Raw genomic sequence first — 11612 nt, 5'->3', positions numbered from 1 at the left:
GCCGCTTACCGCTCTCACGCATAATGACAAGCCTTTTGTTTGGGTAACTGAACAAGAGTTTGTTTTCCAAACCCTCAAGAATATGCTTTGCAATGCTCCTATCCTCACTTTACCCGACGGAAACGACGACTTTATCGTCTATTGCGATGCCTCAAACCTTGGTCTTGGTTGTGTTCTCATGCAACGAGACAAGGTTATCGCCTACGCATCTCGTCAGCTCAAGATCCACGAGAAGAACTATACAACCCACGACCTCGAGCTAGGCGCAGTTGTTTTTGCGTTAAAAATTTGGCGACACTACCTTTATGGTACCAAGTGTACGATCTTCACCGATCATAGGAGCCTACAACATATCTTTGACCAAAAGGAACTTAATATGCGTCAACGCCGATGGGTAGAACTTCTCAACGATTATGACTGTGAGATCTGTTATCACTCAGGCAAAGCAAATGTCGTTGCCGATGCCTTAAGCCGACGAAGCTATTTGCATAGCGCTCGTAATGTTCCAGCCCAGCATCATCTCGAAACCCTCATCCGCGAAGCCCAGCATGCGTGTTTTACTTAACGAACTTTGAAGAAGGAAAGAATCTACCACGATGGAGCCCATCTTATTAATAAGTCGAATGGGATATTCCATTATCTGGACCGAATTTGGATCCCCAAGCGGACCGATTTACGACAGATTTTGATGGACAAAGCCCACAAATCCCGGTATTCTATTCATCCCGGTGCCGATAAGATGTACCAGGACCTTCGCTACAAGTACTGGTGGCCGGGCATGAAGAGGGATATCACTCTCTACGTCGGAAAATGTCTGACTTGCTCGAAAGTTAAGGCTGAACATCAAAGACCCTCTAGCTTACTCAAACAACCCCCGGTCCCTATGTGAAAGTGGGAGAGTATAGCTATGGACTTCATAACGAAACTTCTGCGCACGCAGTCACGACAGCATCTGGGTTGTCGTTGACCGTTTGACCAAATCTGCTCACTTTCTGCCAATACGAGAAGACTACAAGGTAGAACGATTAGCCCGAATCTACACCGATGAGATCATTTGTCGACATGGGACGCCTCGCGACATCATCTCTAACCGTGATGCTCGGTTTACCTCGCGTGTATGGGAAACGTTTCAAACGGCTCTCGGTACTACGCTTAATCTAAGTACCGCATTCCACCCTCAAACGGACGGTCAGACTGAGAGAATGATTCGTACCCTTGAAGACATGCTCCGTTCGTGTGTCATAGATTTCGGTGGTAATTGGGATGCTTACCTGCCTCTAGTCGAATTCTCGTATAATAACAGTTATCATTCCAACATTCAAATGGCACCGTTTGAGGCTCTATACGGAAGAAAATGTCGATCGCATATTGTATGGCACGAGATCGGGCACTCGCAATTAACCGGTCCTGAGCTATTGCAAGAAACGACTGACAAAGTCCTCCAAATTCGAGACAATCTGCTGAAAGCTCGGAGTCGTCAGAAAAGTGACGCCGATAGACGACGCAAGCCCCTTGAATTTGACATTGGCGACTACGTACTCCTAAAGGTATCACCTTGGAAGGGTGTGGTCAGATTCGGCAAGAAAGAGAAACTAGCGCCTCGATATGTTGGACCTTTTAAGATTCTGGAAAGGATCGGAAAAGTCGCCTACAGACTCGAACTACCGGAGGAACTTTGCAACGTTCACCCGACTTTCCATGTTTCGAACCTCCGAAAGTGCCTGGCTGAGCATGTTTTAATTGTACCTCTTGATGATCTTCAAATAAACGAAACACTACACTTCGTGGAGAAGCCTGTCGAGATCATGGATCGCCAAACCAAGCAGCTCAGACGCTCGCGCATTCCCATTGTGAAGGTTCGATGGGAAGGCAAACGAGGCGCAAAGTTCACTTGGGAACTCGAAAGCGACATGAAGGCGAAGTGCCCACAGTTATTTGTTACGGCTTCGGCCTAATTTCGGGACGAAATTCCCTCAAATAGGGGGGCTGTAACACCCCGTGTTTCGAAAGTCAAAGTCAAAGTCAAGATTGAAGTCAAAGGGAAACAAGATTGCTAATTGCGATCTGTCACTCCCTGCTCAATTCCTGTTTTGACTTCTTTAACTTGTAGATAGTCTATTTTATGCTTTACGTTAGTTGTATTATGTGGAGTACTTATTAATAATCGAAGTTTAATCGATATTTATCGCATGTCTTATCGCTTACCGCAATCGCACTCGCAACTCGAATTACACGTTCTGGATATTGTTTTACGTGTGTGTGTGCATTATGTGTTACTTTTGCATGTTTATTTGTGTTTATGTTGTGGTGATTAATCGAAACGCAATCAAACTCAATCGCAATCGAATCGCAAACGCTAAACGCAAGTTAAATTAGGATGATTGTATGTTGATATAGTAGTTAAGATTAAAAGTAATTTGAATAGGAAACCTTATCGCATCGCAGCGCTCAGCACGCGAATCGAAATCACAAAACTCATCGCGCCGTGCCCTCCAATCGAGTGGCCAGCCGATCGAGCTGCCACCCGATCGAGTTGCCACTCGATCGAGGTGCCACTCGATCGAGCTGCTACCCGATCGGATTGCCACCCGATCGACCAGCCACTTATGCCCCTTTCCTTTTATAGAAACCCTATAAATACCCCCTATGTCAACATCATTTGATGTTGACAGCTCTCTCTGCCCTACTCGTTCCAGCTCGCTTTTCTTCAGATTTCTCGCGATTCTTGCAAGTTTTCCACCTAAATCTTGTACTTTCTTGATCTACACGCACTCCTACACCTTTCTATCTTTTGAATCTTAACTTTTAACCGTGAAATCACTAGATTTGAGGTGTTCTAGGATGATGTCATCATGGTGTTCTTATGAACTTCATGTCTTGGCTTCAATCCACTAAGAACAACTTAGATCTGAACGATTTCCACATGAATAAACAAAGATCTTTCATAGATCTGAACATATTCATGGTGAAAAGGATTGAAAGATGGTTTTCCAACTTTCTTTCAAACTCTTTTACACTCAATGCACTCAAAACCGATAGAATCGGAGCTTGTTCCGATCTTCTACTCCATCTTGTCGATGTGTTGGTTCAAGATCTGGATTCTATCCATGAGAATACTGATTTCGGGTTAAACACGAAACACCGCCTCGAACAGTTAACTGGTCGGACTAGGGTGATTCCTGTCCAATCGGGTTACTAAGTCTTGACGAGGTTTCTGTTGTTTTGTACGTCATTAAATCATCTCGAGAGAACGACAAACTATCAAAACAACCAAGGAAAAAGACGACCAGGTCATCTGGGACGGATTGCCGTCCGATCGGATTGCCACCCAACCGGACTGCTACCCGATCGACTTGCAGTGTGGGACCTACACTCCACACTTAACTTGTATTTCAATATTTTGAGGTTGTGAACATTGAACGGATTGCCGTCTGATCGATTTCCCACCCGATCGGATTACCACCCGACCATGTGATGTTCTGGCTTCAACACTTAAACAATTTTCAACATGTTCCATGCATACGGATTACCAGCCGATCGGATTGCCAACCGATCGAGTGACCGTCCTGCGGTGCACTTGTTCTCAACTTGAGAAGCCTCGCCAATCGGATTTCTGTCTGATCGAACGGCCGTTCGATCGACCGACCTGAAGGGTAGAGATACTTCTCTGTTTTCAAAATGCTACAACGAAAACTTCAAAAGACAAGCCATCATACACAAACACATCCATACCAAATGAGATGACCATCCAATCGAGTGGCCACCCGATCGAGCGACCACCCGAACGGATTGTCATCCGATCGACTGGCCACCCGATCGGATTACCAACCGATCGGATTGCTGTTCGATCCTCTGACACTTGTATCGTTTTACGCGCCGCTCATCGTTTATGCTATCGTTCTGATCAGGCTATCTTACTCTCTAGCGCTCCCTTCAATCCATCAATCGATGTGAGTATACTCGAACCCTTTTTGCTTTACGCACTTTTGGGTGTTACATACGTTACTTATTCTGAATCACATCGAACACACTACGCAATACTTTAAACGCTAACCGTTACCGCATGATATACGTGACTTAATGAATGCTTGTTTGTTATGTTTACACATGGAATGTTGTCTACCTGTCTTAGCAACGATAGTACTATAGTTTGGAGTCAGCACCTGTTCACTCAGGGGTTGTTAAGGACAATTTGTTACATGGCTCACAGTGGTGAGTGTGTATTACGAACTGCCTTGGGCAGTCAACCCGCAGTCATTGGTATCGATAGGTTCATGGCGATAACTAACATGCCTCATTTTACACTGTGTACGTGCTGGTTATGCGTAACGATTTCGAACTCTATTATATCTATTAAACTTGTATGCTCACCTTTACACTATGTGTATTGACTTTTACTTTAACGTATGTGACAGGTGCATAGGATGTTTATATGCTTGGCTTGCTGTGAAATCGAGGCTAGGAAAGATCTAGAAACCAATAAACAATTGTCTGTATTTGAAAATCTGAGTTGTCGGAATAGAACAATTTGACTGGATCTTGTCTGTAATATTTATGTTATCTTTTATGTCATGGTTTGGGACATGATGCTTTAAATAATTGGTAATTTGAGTTGTTATGGAAACTTCTGGACAATCTGTTTCGCTCAGTGCCGCGCCCCGATGATTCCGTCATCAGTTGGGGTGTGACACATACACTGGTAAAGCGGGTAATCACGTAACATGTTAAGTTTCTTATACAATTTAAAAAAAACTATAGTAATACCATAATAAAATTAAGAGAATAAAATGTTCGTTTTTGTTAGGTAATTTATTTTTATTAAAAGGTTATAGTTTGTCTAGGTTGAATCACGCTTGTTATTCGGATCGTTCACTTGTTCATTTGAACTGATGTCTAATCACATACATTCAAACCTATGGCATCTAACTTGATATAGTTGTTGATCTTGATTCTTTTCCATCATGCTAGCTTGCTCGAGCATCATTGAGGTGAGTAGATCTTTCCTAATTCCCCTTTTTACATTTACAAGTTTTGGGGTATATCATGTGCATTATTTACAACATTTTGCGATCTAAATTTCATTACAATTACATGCAAGTCAATGTGTGATCACGTGATATGTGTTGATTGGTTCATTGTTTACATTTCTAATTATGCATTGGTTTGTTTGTTTCACTGGTTGCATTTCAAGTTAGGATACAGATATACATTACACATGGATCCATAAGCTGACTAGTAACTAGTACCCCACCGCACATAAGACTCGCTCTTCGGGGCTTGAGTCTCACATTGCAGATGCAGTACAAGGCATCACAGATATAGTACATTACATTGCAGATATAGTACATTCATTTACATTACAGTTACATTCATTTACATTACAGATTTAGTTACGTTCATGACATTACAAAACATTATTGTTGTTGGTTGTTACCTATTGTTCAACTTATCATTTGATTACCATTGTATTCACATGTAATAATTTCTTAAAAACAAATAAACAAAATATTTTTACTAAAAAATCTTTTAGATTTACTCACAAACTTATATTGACCCAGAAACCATTTTTCCACATGATACAGGTTACAAGGTTTGAAGACTTGATGATAACATTTAGGGATGATGCCTTAGAGACATAAACCGGATTTTGTGTTGTACTTCCATCGTTATTTGAATTGTATGTATTGTGACAAATTGATTATTAATAGTATTCAACTTTTAATACTGTGTCATAAGCCTGAACAATCGGATCATACCTTGATCACCTATTTCGTTGCGGGTCTGGGTGTGACACTGGTCTGGTGGTTATATGAGTCTCTCAGCTTGTAATTAGCACAGAGATGCGACGGCCCCTTAGCCGAGGAACAGTAGTCCAGGGTCCGCCCGCTATCTCCTCTTTGTAGGACTACCTGACTGCTACCCATTTTATTATTTCTTCCCTTACATGGTTACTCATCAGCTGTTGAAGCTTCAAGAAGTTCTCTCGAACTCCATCAAGAGTGAGTTCCCTCATATCCAAGACTTCCACCACATCATCGGGAGATTCAGGTCCCAACCCTTATTCCGTTGTCAGTGGATCATCAACAGACATGGTTCTTTTTTTTTTTTTTTTTTTTTTTTGTAAAAAAAGGTGGCAACAAAACAAGAAAATAGATCATCAAAGAGCACACTTCTTGGTGATGGTTGATTGAAATCCACGGTGGGTGCCACTTGTTGATCCAAAAAATAATGAGAAAGACTATGATTGATATTAATTGATCAAAGGCTTGTTGTTGGTTGCCCAATAACAAGGAAACGTGTAAAATGCTTCCCCTTATAGGGATAGGGATAAGCAAAATAAAATTAACGAGAGAGTAATGAAGTGAAAAAAGTGGAGATCTATTCGATCAGTGTGTCTACCAATGAACCCTTTGCCTCCTTTATATAGCCAGTTTCCGCTCTTCTTTTGTGTAACGGGTTTGAATGTATATATCCATATCCGATATGTTGCTTTTGCCTTTCCATCATTTCAGGCCTAGGAACCTCCATCCTTTCCTAATCGGGTTAAGGTTTGACATTTGACTCTGATGTGATTGCCGCACAATAACACCTTGGACTTCGCCTTTTGTCCGCATGTATATGACACCTTTTAGGTTGCGATTTCTGAATCACCCTGGCTGTCTTGTTAGTCATTGGTCCCAAAGTCTTTAGGGAAAGGTCGTGTAATCCTTCCCTTGAATGCTTCTGTTGAGTGATGTTGCATTTAGAGTTCCTTACCCAGGATATGACTTTTTATCTTTTCCGGACCGGGAGGTTGGTGGTGGGCCTACCCCCGTCTTCAATATTTGACGTACATATCATCTATGCCTTTACCTTACATGCATATATATTTACAAACATAATGATGATACAAACATGATTTATTCGATGATGTTAGGCAGGCAAGTAAGCATTTCTTGGAATGTTGGGTTACAATATGTTTGCTAGGAGTTGTTTATTGTTGTGAACATTAATAAATGTTTACGTATTGCACAATAAATCTTATTCATATTAACATGGTTCTTATGCCTCAATTCAGAACACACAAATTCATTAACAAGTCCACTAAAAGCAAGGGAAGAGAAGAGGAGAAACCTAGCCCTACGCTTGGTTGAAATTCTTGAATCCCGATATAAGGTTATTCTTATGTTAGAAACATAGTTGGCCTCTTGATACACGGGTGCATACCTATAGACTGTTGAACTACCAAGCAATTATCACAACTAACAATCGCAACACTATGAACACGCACATGGTTGAACAAATTTGTCCGGCCCTTCCTCATTAATAAAATTGTCACAATGCACTATATAGGCTAACAACTTTACCCACAAGATTGAACAAATTTGTTCGACTCTTTCTCATTATATCAATCCTACTATAATATGAATGCAACTTGGCTAATCTAACTCGAACTTTAAACATGAAACTTAATTTACAAGTTTAAACTGAATTAATACTTTTAGTCCTCCAAACCATCCATTTGAGATCAACGATACCGTCCTTTGATGTTGTAACTCTATCATAGACAAGCCTAAATCAGAAATCGGGTATGGATGAAATCGATGGGCCTAAATAGAAGAACAAAAAATCCAATAAAACTTTCATTTTGTAGGTATCTTTCATTTCTATGCGGTACCATCTACCCGACTAAAAGACATTAGCCTCATGGGTGTATAGAGTCATAGAAATTTCGTTATTATGCTCTTTGCTTAATGATTTCTTCATAAAATCAGTTGTCACATTATACTATTTATTGTCACGTTAACATATAAACGAATTTTGTTAAAATAAATTTGTAATTTATATCAAAATCTCACGATTAAAGAATTATAATCATATAAGAGCTTGTTACCATTATAAATATTCACATCAATGTATAGGTTTATTTGTTTAGTATGTTTCTAAATTCTAAATGACTAACTGGGAGATTTTGTTTCCTCTGTTGTTTGTTTGTTGTGCTGCTGCTTGATGGTTTCTTGCTAGCAAGGGGCTAGCCGGTGTTTGCGTTAAAAAAAAAAAAAGGAGATTTTGTTTTCCCTTTGTCCGGCCCATTGACTTGTTTAGTAAGGTCCATTTAAGTGTTGGGCTTCATTTTCCAATAACAATTAGCATTCTCAAATTTTGAGGGTTATAAAATTAAAAGGTTAACACGTGAATTGTTAGTGGTGGTAGTTGTAGTCATTATTAAATATTTGACAAGATTAATTTAAGATTATTAAATTTATCATTGGCCAGTCACTTAATGTTTAAAGTTATATACTTTGTTTAAAAAATAAAAAATGTTTGACGGGCTCAAACACTTTTGAAATACGGAAAATTACAGGTCTGATTAACGATCACTAATCTTAATCTACGAACTAGCATTAAGGGTGGTTTAACAATTAACACTATCGACATTGATTAATTTATTTTTTTAATATTGTAAATGATATATTATTTTCTCAAGAGCTAGCATTAAGGGTGGTATAACAATTAACACTATCGACATTGATTAATTTATTTTTTTAATATTGCAAATTATATATTATTTTCTCAAGTAACAAAAAATCTAAAAACACGATAACTTACCTATTTATTTTTGAAATTTTCACCTTGAATTTTGAGGATTAAACTTACAAATTGATTTTTAAGGTTTATTTTTTACGCAAGGGACTCATGCACACAAAAAGTGTTTTAAAAACATACAATGATTTTCTTCTACATTTTATTTAAATTATTATAATTTTAATTGAAAAAAAAAAATCTTATAACGATGGCTTTTTATGTTAAGAAAAGAAAAGGTTAGGCCACAAATTGTTGAATTAAATATATAAATACTAGGTTATAACTCCGTGTATTATACGGGTTGAATAAATAAATTTTATATACTAAATAATAAAATAATTTAGTGAGTCAAAGATTTATTTCCCCTCTTATTTCACTCTCTTTCAGATTATATACTATGGGGACACGTAGTTAAATCAATGAAATATTAAATAGTTAGTAATAAGAAGAGAAAATAAAAGAAATAGTTAAGAAATGAAATATTAAAGTATATAAAGTATACTTGTTCTCTCTAAATACTGATTTAACCAGGTTTATAACCCAGGTTCAAACTCTAAATATATAATAAAACTAATTAAGTTATATCTTCATCAAACAAAAAATATATATATATATTTCAAACTTTGTGGTTTTACAATATTTTCAAAAGTTATTTTAATAACTTATTATAAAAAAAACAGAAATTAACCTTATTAGTTATTACTAAGGATGTTCACAATTCAATTTAAAATCGTGAAAACCGTTCAAAATGGTCATCGATTTCATTTCACGGTCGAGTTTGTTATTAACTTTTGATTTATGTATTAAGTTTACTAATATATTGTGACAACCCTAACTTTCAAGGTCAGTATCTCTTAGTCACGTGATCTTGTTTCTCGTTATTTCTCTTTCGTATTTTCCCTGCGACGATAAAATTGGTAAACGCTTGTGACTGCAATATAATTGCTAAATGTATTATGTGTTTTAGTAAATGTGTGTAAGTGTGTAAATTGGGCCCGAATCCTGTGTCGTGTATATAATTGGGCTACGTCATCGTGTTTTCATTTAAAATTGTGGTTTTAATTGGGCCGCATCCCAAATATTTGAAGCACAAAGAGAACCCAACTAGATTAGAGCCCAACCCATCACTTTTACCATTGGTTGTGGAAGGCCACGTGTGTGGGCTTAGGCCCAATTAACTTTCACGCAAGCAATTAGGGAGGCAGGCTATTATTTTTCAAACAGTAGGCAACAAGCAACCAATTATATTTAAAGGGAGGCTGGGTCGATCAGAAGCATATTGGACGAAGTTTGAGAGCATCTTTCACAAATTTTCTAAAGGCTTAGGCCCAGTTCGGTCAACAGGAGCAACCGCCCCAAACTAGTACCTTTTATGTATATGTATTATATTCTTATTATCATAAAACTCAAACAAACTCCTACTCTCTTATATCTTCTATGCACGGCAATGGATACCCCCCCTTCTCATGACATCATTCTAGTGGATCAAGTTTGTTGGGTTAGTGATTTCTCAAGTTTGATTTGTATTAATAATCGTGTTTGTGTGTGTGATCTTGATCGCATGAATGTGATGTACATGAATGATTAGGGTAGTATGCGTACTAGGTTCGGGTAGTGAAAATATGATATGATTAGTGTATCGATTATTATGTTGATTATGTAGTGTTGTTGTCATCGATCCATGATCTTGTTTCCACATGAACTATGTCTTGATAGTGTTGCTTTAGGAAACGGTCTGATAGTTTTATGTTATGTGAATGATAATTATGTGACACGAAATTGATACGTTAGAAGGGTACTTGTAATTGAATGTTAAATAAGTGATGTTGATGATATATGATAACCGAACCAAGGTGCCATGTTTTTTTTATATGATGTGATGACTTTGTAGAGGTATGATCTATATTCTATGATAGGTTATATTTGATCGTGGCATATGCATTCCTGATTAACCTGAGATTGAGTAAAAAAAATAAGGTCACTAGTGAGAATTTAAAGCAGTAATATACAAGTTGTTTTGACCATTACGGAACTGTGATCATACCATGTGAGTGTGGCCTTGGTGAGGTATTGGGAGGGGCATGTTATTGGGCCACACTTTAGGGTAAACACATGGTTAATGGGCTGCTGAATAATAATGTGAAACACGTGAGGAGCTTTCGGTTAGTGGGCTGGTGGGTAATTGATTGTATATAATGGGCCGAGGGGTTGAAGGGGGACTGTGTAACCCATTTGATTTCTGGCTGGGCTGCGTGACCTCGGGTCACCAGCCAAGCCCACCTCTTGTGTAATCGGATAGAATGGGATTCTAGTTATTAGTGGTAATAACAATAGGGACGGGATCAACTGTGTTAACTTGGATCGTGTGTGATATGGTTAACTGTTATATCTTGCATAAAAGATGTGAATATTTCATGAACATAGCATGTGTATTGTGTGATAAAATATGTGGTACAACGGGAATGTAAAACTGATTGTGGTTGGTAAATCATGATAGGACGTGTTTGAGCAATTATTAAACAATTAAATAATCTTACCGAGCAAATCAAAGGTGAGTTCACTGCTCTTTTTCCAAGCATGCATCCCGGGGAGGGATATCGGGTAATGTTCCGGGGAGGAACGCTTGTTTATTGGGATGTTTGTTATTATACTCAGTTTCTTTCACATAAGACCCCTTACATCTACCGACAGTTGCCGGTGAGGCAACGAGGTTATTAGTTGATAGCGCTATTAGGTTTGGCACCCTCACACCGTACCAGGGAGGACAGGCGTGAACTAATTTCCTTAAAGCATGACCAATGTTTTGATAGAGACATTGGGGTTGGGCAAACACATCTTGTAGCCATTTCGGTAATCGAGTTAATAACAACATCAAATCAAATCGTTTAACTGTTTTATACACATATCTGGTAACGAAACGCGTTAACAAAACTTTGAACTCACCAGCGTCGTCTGACACACTTGTTTGCATGCTTGTAGATCGTTAGATGTCTTGCATTGGAACTTACTGTCTGGAGTAGCTAGAGTGGTCATGGGTCGACTGGAAG

This window comes from Helianthus annuus, chromosome 3 (assembly GCF_002127325.2).
Source record: "Helianthus annuus cultivar XRQ/B chromosome 3, HanXRQr2.0-SUNRISE, whole genome shotgun sequence".
Taxonomy (NCBI): Eukaryota; Viridiplantae; Streptophyta; class Magnoliopsida; order Asterales; family Asteraceae; genus Helianthus; species Helianthus annuus.
The sequence above is the reverse complement of the archived record's forward strand: the minus strand, read 5'-3'. Positions refer to the sequence as shown.